Source organism: Poromitra crassiceps, assembly GCF_964638095.1.
Source record: "Poromitra crassiceps genome assembly, chromosome: 12".
Taxonomy (NCBI): Eukaryota; Metazoa; Chordata; class Actinopteri; order Beryciformes; family Melamphaidae; genus Poromitra; species Poromitra crassiceps.
The window spans coordinates 1-8,132 of NC_139632.1; positions in this window are offsets into that span (position 1 = coordinate 1).

The window sequence follows — 8,132 nt, forward strand, 5'->3', positions numbered from 1 at the left end:
AGCTATAACATTTGGTACATTTATATCTATCCTAAATTATCTTGTTTAAGTAGCCTTCATAAAGCTTAATAACAACTGATTCACTTGGACTTGTCTATTCATAGTATTCCCATGATGTCACATGCATTTCCGACCAATATGGCACTTTACACTACACACAGCTCATTGGCTGTGTGGTTAATCACCTGTTAATTGATTACAAGCAGACCAAGATGTCTGTGTGGTGATGTCACAGAATACTATCAATAAACCACTGGTCTACTTGTTGCTGTGAGTTTTGTATTGTTGTGCTAACATTCTGGTATGATAAACATGGACCTGGAACCATTCTGCCTATGTTTGAATCTGGTTTTCTATTTTGACACTTATGAGCACTCAGTGCAGACTCAGAGTAGTTAACTGTTTTAATACATGTCAGTTCGTGAATATATTAGTTAATCATTAGATAGTTGCTGATTAGTCGGTCAATTCCTGAATAGAGTGGTTAATGATTAGTAAATGTGAAAATAATATTAATAATTGAAAACAAAATATTCAAAAAAGACTTGAAAGGTTTTAGTGTCCGTACCGGGATTCAAACCACAAACCTTTGGGTTGGAAGGCATGGTCTTTCACCACTGGACTACAGCCCAGCTCAAACACACAGCACATGCAGCAAGTCAAATAGATGTGGTTAAGATCAGGGTTTTGTTTTCTTAACCACGACCACCATATCAATTGGGTTAGGGTATGGTCGTGGTTAAGAAAACCCTGATCTTAACCACATCTATTTGACTTGCTGCATGTGCTGTGTGTTTGAGCTGGGCTGTAGTCCAGTGGTGAAAGACCATGCCTTCCAACCCAAAGGTTTGTGGTTTGAATCCCGGTACGGACACTAAAACCTTTTCAAGTCTTTCATTGGGAAAGCCATAACAAAACTGCCTAGAGATCCATTGTAAGTTACCTAGCTGATGGTCTAGGGGTTAAGGCGATCACCTTAACAGCCGCATTGTATGCGGAGAAGTGCAGGTTTGATTCCTGCAGGGGATTTGAAGTCGTCTCCCCACCCCTCCCTCCTCCCCACCCCCCCCTCCTCCTCCCCTCCCTCCTCCTCCCCCCCCCATCTCCCACCCCTCCTCCCCCCCATCCCCCCCTCCCTCCTCCTCCCCACCCCCCCCCCCCCTCCTCCTCCCCCCCCATCCCCCCCTCCCTCCTCCTCCCCCCCCCCATCTCCCTCCTCCTCCTCCCCATCCCTCCCTCCTCCTCCCCATCCCCCCCTCCCTCCTCTGCCATCTCCCGGCCTCCTTCCTTCACCGTGTTCTCACTCAACCACTCTCACCATCTCTGCAGGGACTGTGCCTGCTCCCCTCTCTCCTCTGCAGGCTCAGTCCCTGCGGAGATGGTAGAGTGGTTGAGTGCGAACAGGGTGAGAGGAAGGAAGCTGGGAGATACATAGATAGATGGCAGAGGAGGGGATTTTGTTGGAGACGGGAGGAGGAGATGGGGGGGGGGGAAATGGTGGTGGACAGGTTGGAGGGGGGAGACAGGAGGGAGTGAAGGTGAGGAGGTTGGGGGGGGAGGTGCCTCTCTTGCTATTCTCTACGCAGGTGCAACCTCCTGCATTGTCTTTATCCTCTCCTGTCTATCCTATCCCTACCTCCTGCCTCTCTCTAGCCTCCCTACCTCCTGTCTGTCCTCTCTCTCTCCTCCTGTCCTCTCCTGCCTCCTCTCTCTAGCTCCCTACCTCCTGTCTGTCCTCTCCTGCCTCCTCTCTCTAGCTCCCTACCTCCTGTCTGTCCTCTCTCCTGCCTCCTCTCTCTAGCCTCCCTCCTCTCTCTAGCCTCCCTACCTCCTCTCCCTCCTCTGCCATCTATCTCCCCGCCTCCTTCCTCTCACCCTGTTCACTCTACCATCTCTGCAGGGATTGCGCCTGCAGAGGAGAGGTCCTCCGCCTTACCGTAGGGGTTAACTTACAATGGATCTCTAGGCAGTTTTGTTATGGCTTTCCCCAAAAAAGGTTTTATTGTACTTTATAAATTCAACAGATCACTATTCAAAACTTGACAAGACAAAACTGAACTAAACCAGTAGGCTAAGCCCCTGCAAATGGGTCCAGTTACAGTATGTAGGCAGCAGTCCTGGTGCCTTCCCCTGTCAGAAGCAGGGACATGAATCCCCCATTGAAGGATGCAGCCCCTCCTATGCAGAGACCAACATAATTAGTTTTCAATTAACCACACAATACAACAAGAGTCCCCTTCAACACAACTATTATTACATTGACTTTCCCATACATCAAACCCAATCATTATAATGACTCCAAGTAGTTTAACCCCTCAAAAATTGGTTTTACAGATTTTCACAATTGTTTAAACACATTAGACACAATGTGCACAACCTGAAACTGAACATGCAAAGGCATAATTCTACTGATAAAGCATTCATATAGTGTTTTCCATTCTGCACACCAGTGTTCAATGGGTGCTTAGAAATGTCTACTCATATGATGTATCCCCCCCTACTCAACCACACTTGGCATGTTCCACTGCTCCCCGTCTACAAGTGAGGTTGGACCATGGGTTGGACCCATCTGCCTCCGTTTCGCCTCCTCAGTCCAGACCAGGACACTGAGAACTGAGAAGAGGTGAGAAAACACACGTTTTGCACAATGTTTCCCAATAAAGTCATTAGCTAATAAAATGTCTGTGTTGTTAATTAAATAGTTGATGATAATGAGTTGATAGTTGATGATAATGTATGAATGCTACTCTTGAAGATGACAATTTTGACATTTTATCATTGTGTACGTTTAACACAGAGGTTCTCAAATGTTTTTCAGCCAAGGAGCCCTTACAAGATAGAAAATATACCTCATTCTGATTTGTGATTTTGGGCTAAGCTTAATTGTTTCCACGGGAACGTGCTTTACTTTTAAATTGATAGGTTTGTTAGATTAGAATGTAATCCATGAACCATTTTAGATTTAAAGCATACAATATTTTCGTGGAGGCCAGGGGGCCACGGACCGCTGGGGGTCCCCGGACCTCCATTTGAGAACCAATGGTTTAACAGAGCGATCACTCACAGGTAGGTAGAAGAGATCTTCCATGTGCTGGTGGGAGCTGCATGGCGTGGCGTGCATGGCATTTGCATGGCGGTCAGGACTATCACTGGAACATGTCAAATCTGGGGGAGTAAAAGGATCAAAGGATTTGATTGACATACAGCCACTGGACAGCAGGCTTTGAAGTTTGCTATTTCAGCTATGAATTGCAGTACATCTATAAATAGCAGAGCATGTGATGGCATTCTACCAGCGGCTCAAAGTGGTGGAAGCGGAGTCGTCTCGTCCAGGATGAAAACAGCCAGGATGACGATGACCGCGGTGGTGATGGTGGCCAGAGGGAGGCGCACACACGGGCGCTTCACCACCTTGATTACTGCAGACACAGCTGGCAGCTCGACAGCTTCTCTGGAAACAGCCGCTGTGATCGTGTGTATTTTTATGCCCAATATTCCCTACTGAAATGTCATAATTTGTAACTGTGACTCTCAAAATACGATCAAGCTCGTGTCTAGTCCATCCAACCCTGCCACAACAACACAGAACGTCTTTGCACAGAAACATCAAACAAGAAGTCCCAAACTGAATGGGAGCAGCTCACCTGCTATCAGGCCGGGGCGTTGACAGCTATAGACGGTCTCTTTCGTGGACAGCTCAGTCGGTGGTCTGGAGGCCAGATACAAACAGCCTCAGCTCATAAGACGCTTCTTAAAACAAAAGTCACACACACACACTAACACCCACCCGTGAGAACGGAGGGAAAACTACTAGGGAACAGGGGCTCCAGAGAATCAATCATATATCACCCTGCAACACTAACCAATAAATACAAACTTGAAGAGAAAGTAAAACTCAACACATAGTTTATTGGCATCACACATCAAACTTTTTTTCTTTCATATAAAGAGGGAATGTATCAAGTATAGACTATGAAAGTGCAAATAGCATTTCAAGGATTAGTTGTTTTACAATAGAAAATCTCAATGCATTACAAAATATGTTTGCCATTTAAAAATAAATCACCTTGACATTGGAAGTGAAATACAAAGGAAAATCCAAATCCCATTTAGATTTGTACCCATTTCTGTTTTGAAGTCTGTCATTTAATTTGACAGTTATTGAGTGTTAAAGTGTGGACCAGTGACATCACTGGTCCACACTAACTCAAATTAATAACTCATTAACTCAAATCAACTCAATAACTGTCAAACTAGATGAATGACTTCAAAACCGTTTACAGTTTTCTGATTTACTACTGATGTTCTAATGATACAAAGCTGGTTGAAAATGGGCGGAGTGTTCCTTTAAATAATGATAATAATCCTCAGTATCAATAATGATAATAATCATCAGTATCATCCACCCTTGCATGGTAGCAACAAACAGTGGACATAATGATAATAATAAAAAAAAACAGTGGACTTATCAAAAGACAGCATATCTCCAGTCATATGGACCATAATACTGTAACTACGGAGACCAGCTGTGGACAAACTATCATAGTACTGTTTCTCATTCACACAGTGAGAAAAAAGAAAGTGAGAAAAAATAAATCATGTATTGGGGAAAAAAGTGATGCATCGATTTAAGATGCATCGAGATGCATCGATAATCGTAATCGAATTGAATCGTAATGGAATTGAATCGTGAGGCCGGTGAAGATTCACAGCCCTAGCGTCAAGTGGTTGTGGGACAACGAGAAAGTGTTGTGAGGTTAGTTACTGCAGGCTGGAAACGATGTGTGTGCGTTTGCGGCGATGTTGAAACTGGACTGGTAGATCTCGGGAGGCTGGCTACTTTAAAAGTAGATCTTGGGTCAAAAAAGGTTGGGCACCCCTGCTTTAGGCATTCAGTGAACTGAGTGTTTTGTTACCTGCGCCTGGGGGCATCGGGGGAGTCGTTGGGGGCCACTCCCCGGGCTACCGAGGCCAGGAACTCCTGTCTCTTCTGCTGCACCAGGCACGCCGCGCGGATGATCTTATGGCGCGGGGTCCGCAGGTACGGCCGGTTGAATTTCTGTGCCAGGTCCTCCGTCACCATCTCCAGGTCCGTCTGAGGGCAGAGGGCACTGATCGGTTGGCTGGCCGACAGACTTATTGATAAACCCATGAAGTGAAGGAGTGGTTTTTAAATGGATAAAAATATGTTATTCATTCCTGAGAATAATCCCAACATTTACACCAATGGCAAGTTCAAGGACATTTAATTGACTTTCCTTAGGGCAAGTGTCCACATGGTGTTTGTCAGCATTTTTGTGTGCTGCCTGGAGCGCTTTGTGTGAGGAGAAATAAAAGTGGATGATAACTTCCCCTGCTGCTAGCTTACTACCCAGCTGGTTAGCTCTTCTAGCAGACAATACACTGTTATGGAACCAAGCAAAGGCTTACCAGATATTTACAATACATGTCCGGTACCATACTGCCTTTAAGATCGCTGTTACAGTAACGTAAATTCAATGATTAGAATGTCCTATTTCTCCACCACCAGCACTTTGACTTTCTCCATTATTGTTGTTTCTATGGACGATATGGGAAATGGCCAGCGTCTCTGTCATTGCAATTGGTTGACTGGAAAAAGTTCATCTTGCGGCCGCTTCCCGTTGCTTTTAATGAGGAAAGGGTGCTATATGGACACACTCTGCTGTAAATTCAACCATTTTCAATCCGGCCGTAAACCCGTTTTCAAAAACATTCTCAAATTCACCAACTTTGAAGTGTTTTCAAAGCCTGTGGGAGCCATGCCAATTTTATACATGGCCCTATAACTATACATCACATCAGCAGCACCAGTCGATACATACGTCAGCAGTAGAGTGCACACCGTGTCTGGCATATTTACATACTAGGGGTGGGGGGGGGAAACGATATTTTGCCTGACGATATTGTATCGATATTTGGATGCCAAGTATCGATATTAAAAAAAAAATGCAGGCCATGCCATGGCAGGCCACCGGGCATCTGCCCGAAATGCCCGATGTTGCAGTACACGCCTGCAGTGGCGTATTGAGTCCAGAGAAGCTTAATAATGTAGCCTACATGTGGGGCAAAAACAAAACAAAACAAAAAAACACTGCATGTTTTACTTCCGGTGAGGTCAAGGAAAAGGAGTTAGACAATAGATCGCAATATCGCAATATTCAATATATCGCAATATCGGCGATATACTATCAAGTATCGTTTTAGTATCGTATCGTGGGCATCTGGTGATTCCCACCCCTATTACATACCGCTAAATATTTCAATCAAAGCCAACATATTTGCAGGTATAACTGGGTCAGTATGGGGACATCATGAGGTGGGGGACACTCTTTAGTTGCACATCTCTAATGGTCCACATGTGACCGACAGCTGTGAACATGTCTCTTGGTCGCAGTAAGTAGGACTGTGAACCTGCATAAGCTCGTAGATCTCTTTCTTGGTGCTTTTGGGCTCCAGGAAGAAGCCGTAAGGATAAGAGCACTTCAGGATGCGGCGAGTCTTTAGCAGCTCGAGGACCGCGTCTTCAATGAACATAGTGTCGGGTGGGCCGCCTTCCCCTGGGAAAGACAAGGAGGCAAGGGGTAAAGAGGCGGAGGTTGAGGGGCAGTGAACCAAAACCAACATATTAGAAGAAAAGAAGAAAAAAACATACACTTGTATCCTCAATTGGCAACACAACTAAGCAGATCACCACAAAGTGATGAGATGGCAGTAGCAAAATAGTATTCAAATTGAAAAAACGGTGGAGCTACTAGGAGTATTTTTATATAGCAATATTTAATGCGAAGTAATATATCTGTGTACAAGCAGTTACAAATCAGAATATATCTTCAAGGTTATACGGGCAGACAAAACGCAACGCGTTTCAACCACGTAGGTCTTCCTCTTGAAGATGACAATTTTGACATTTTATCATTGTGTACGTTTAACACAGAGGTTCTCAAATGTTTTTCAGCCAAGGAGCCCTTACAAGATAGAAAATATACCTCATTCTGATTTGTGATTTTGGGCTAAGCTTAATTGTTTCCACGGTAACGTGCTTGACTTTTAAATTGATAGGTTTGTTAGATTAGAATGTAATCCATGAACCATTTTAGATTTAAAGCATACAATATTTTCGTGGAGGCCAGGGGGCCACGGACCGCTGGGGGTCCCCGGACCTCCATTTGAGAACCAATGGTTTAACAGAGCGATCACTCACAGGTAGGTAGAAGAGATCTTCCATGTGCTGGTGGGAGCTATTTGCATGGCGGTCAGGACTATCACTGGAACATGTCAAATCTGGCTTGATGAAGCACTAAGGGGGAGTAAAAGGATCAAAGGATTTGATTGACATACAGCCACTGGACAGCAGGCTTTGAAGTTTGCTATTTCAGCTATGAATTGCAGTACATCCAGAGGTGTAGTGCTATCTGGAGAAGTGGGGGAACGCACTATGGGGAACACTCCCCTCCCCTGGCACACGCACAGGTCCCAACAACCCCCCCCCCCCCCCCCCCGCACGCAAATACGCGTTATTATGGAACCCACACCGCGGTTCCGGCAAAACCATGCCCTGTGCCCGCCTACGTGGCAGTCAAGCTCCGGGATTGGCCAGGAGCGAGTATTTTATTCCCTTTTGACAGCTCTGCCTCTTGACAGCTCGGATCTCCCACATCACAAACACTGCGCCCAGCCCGGCGATTTCATTAACGGTGCCCCGAAAAAAATTATTTTCGCTTGTGAAACAAATGTTCAGTGTCAAAATCATAGGCACATCACGCATGGGACAAAAGCACATAAACAGCTCGACTTGCACTATAGGCTATATGAGATAAGAAAGGCCACATCTGGCCATGAAATAAAATAATACATTATGATGCATAATATGCTCAAAATTATTATAATTATCACTGGTATGGCCAAATTGAGATCATTTTCCATTCCTTCTTCACAAAGAAGCAATGCTCACCTCTATTCGATTAAGGCAGCCGTGCAAGTCTCCATGCACTGCGCATTCCACAACAAAAGAACATTGCCAGCTCAGATTGTTCATTTGTTTTGTTTTCTCCAGATAGTCCCGTATTCTGCTTTAACACGCTTTCTCTAAATTGGCCCAGTTGGCGTTGTGG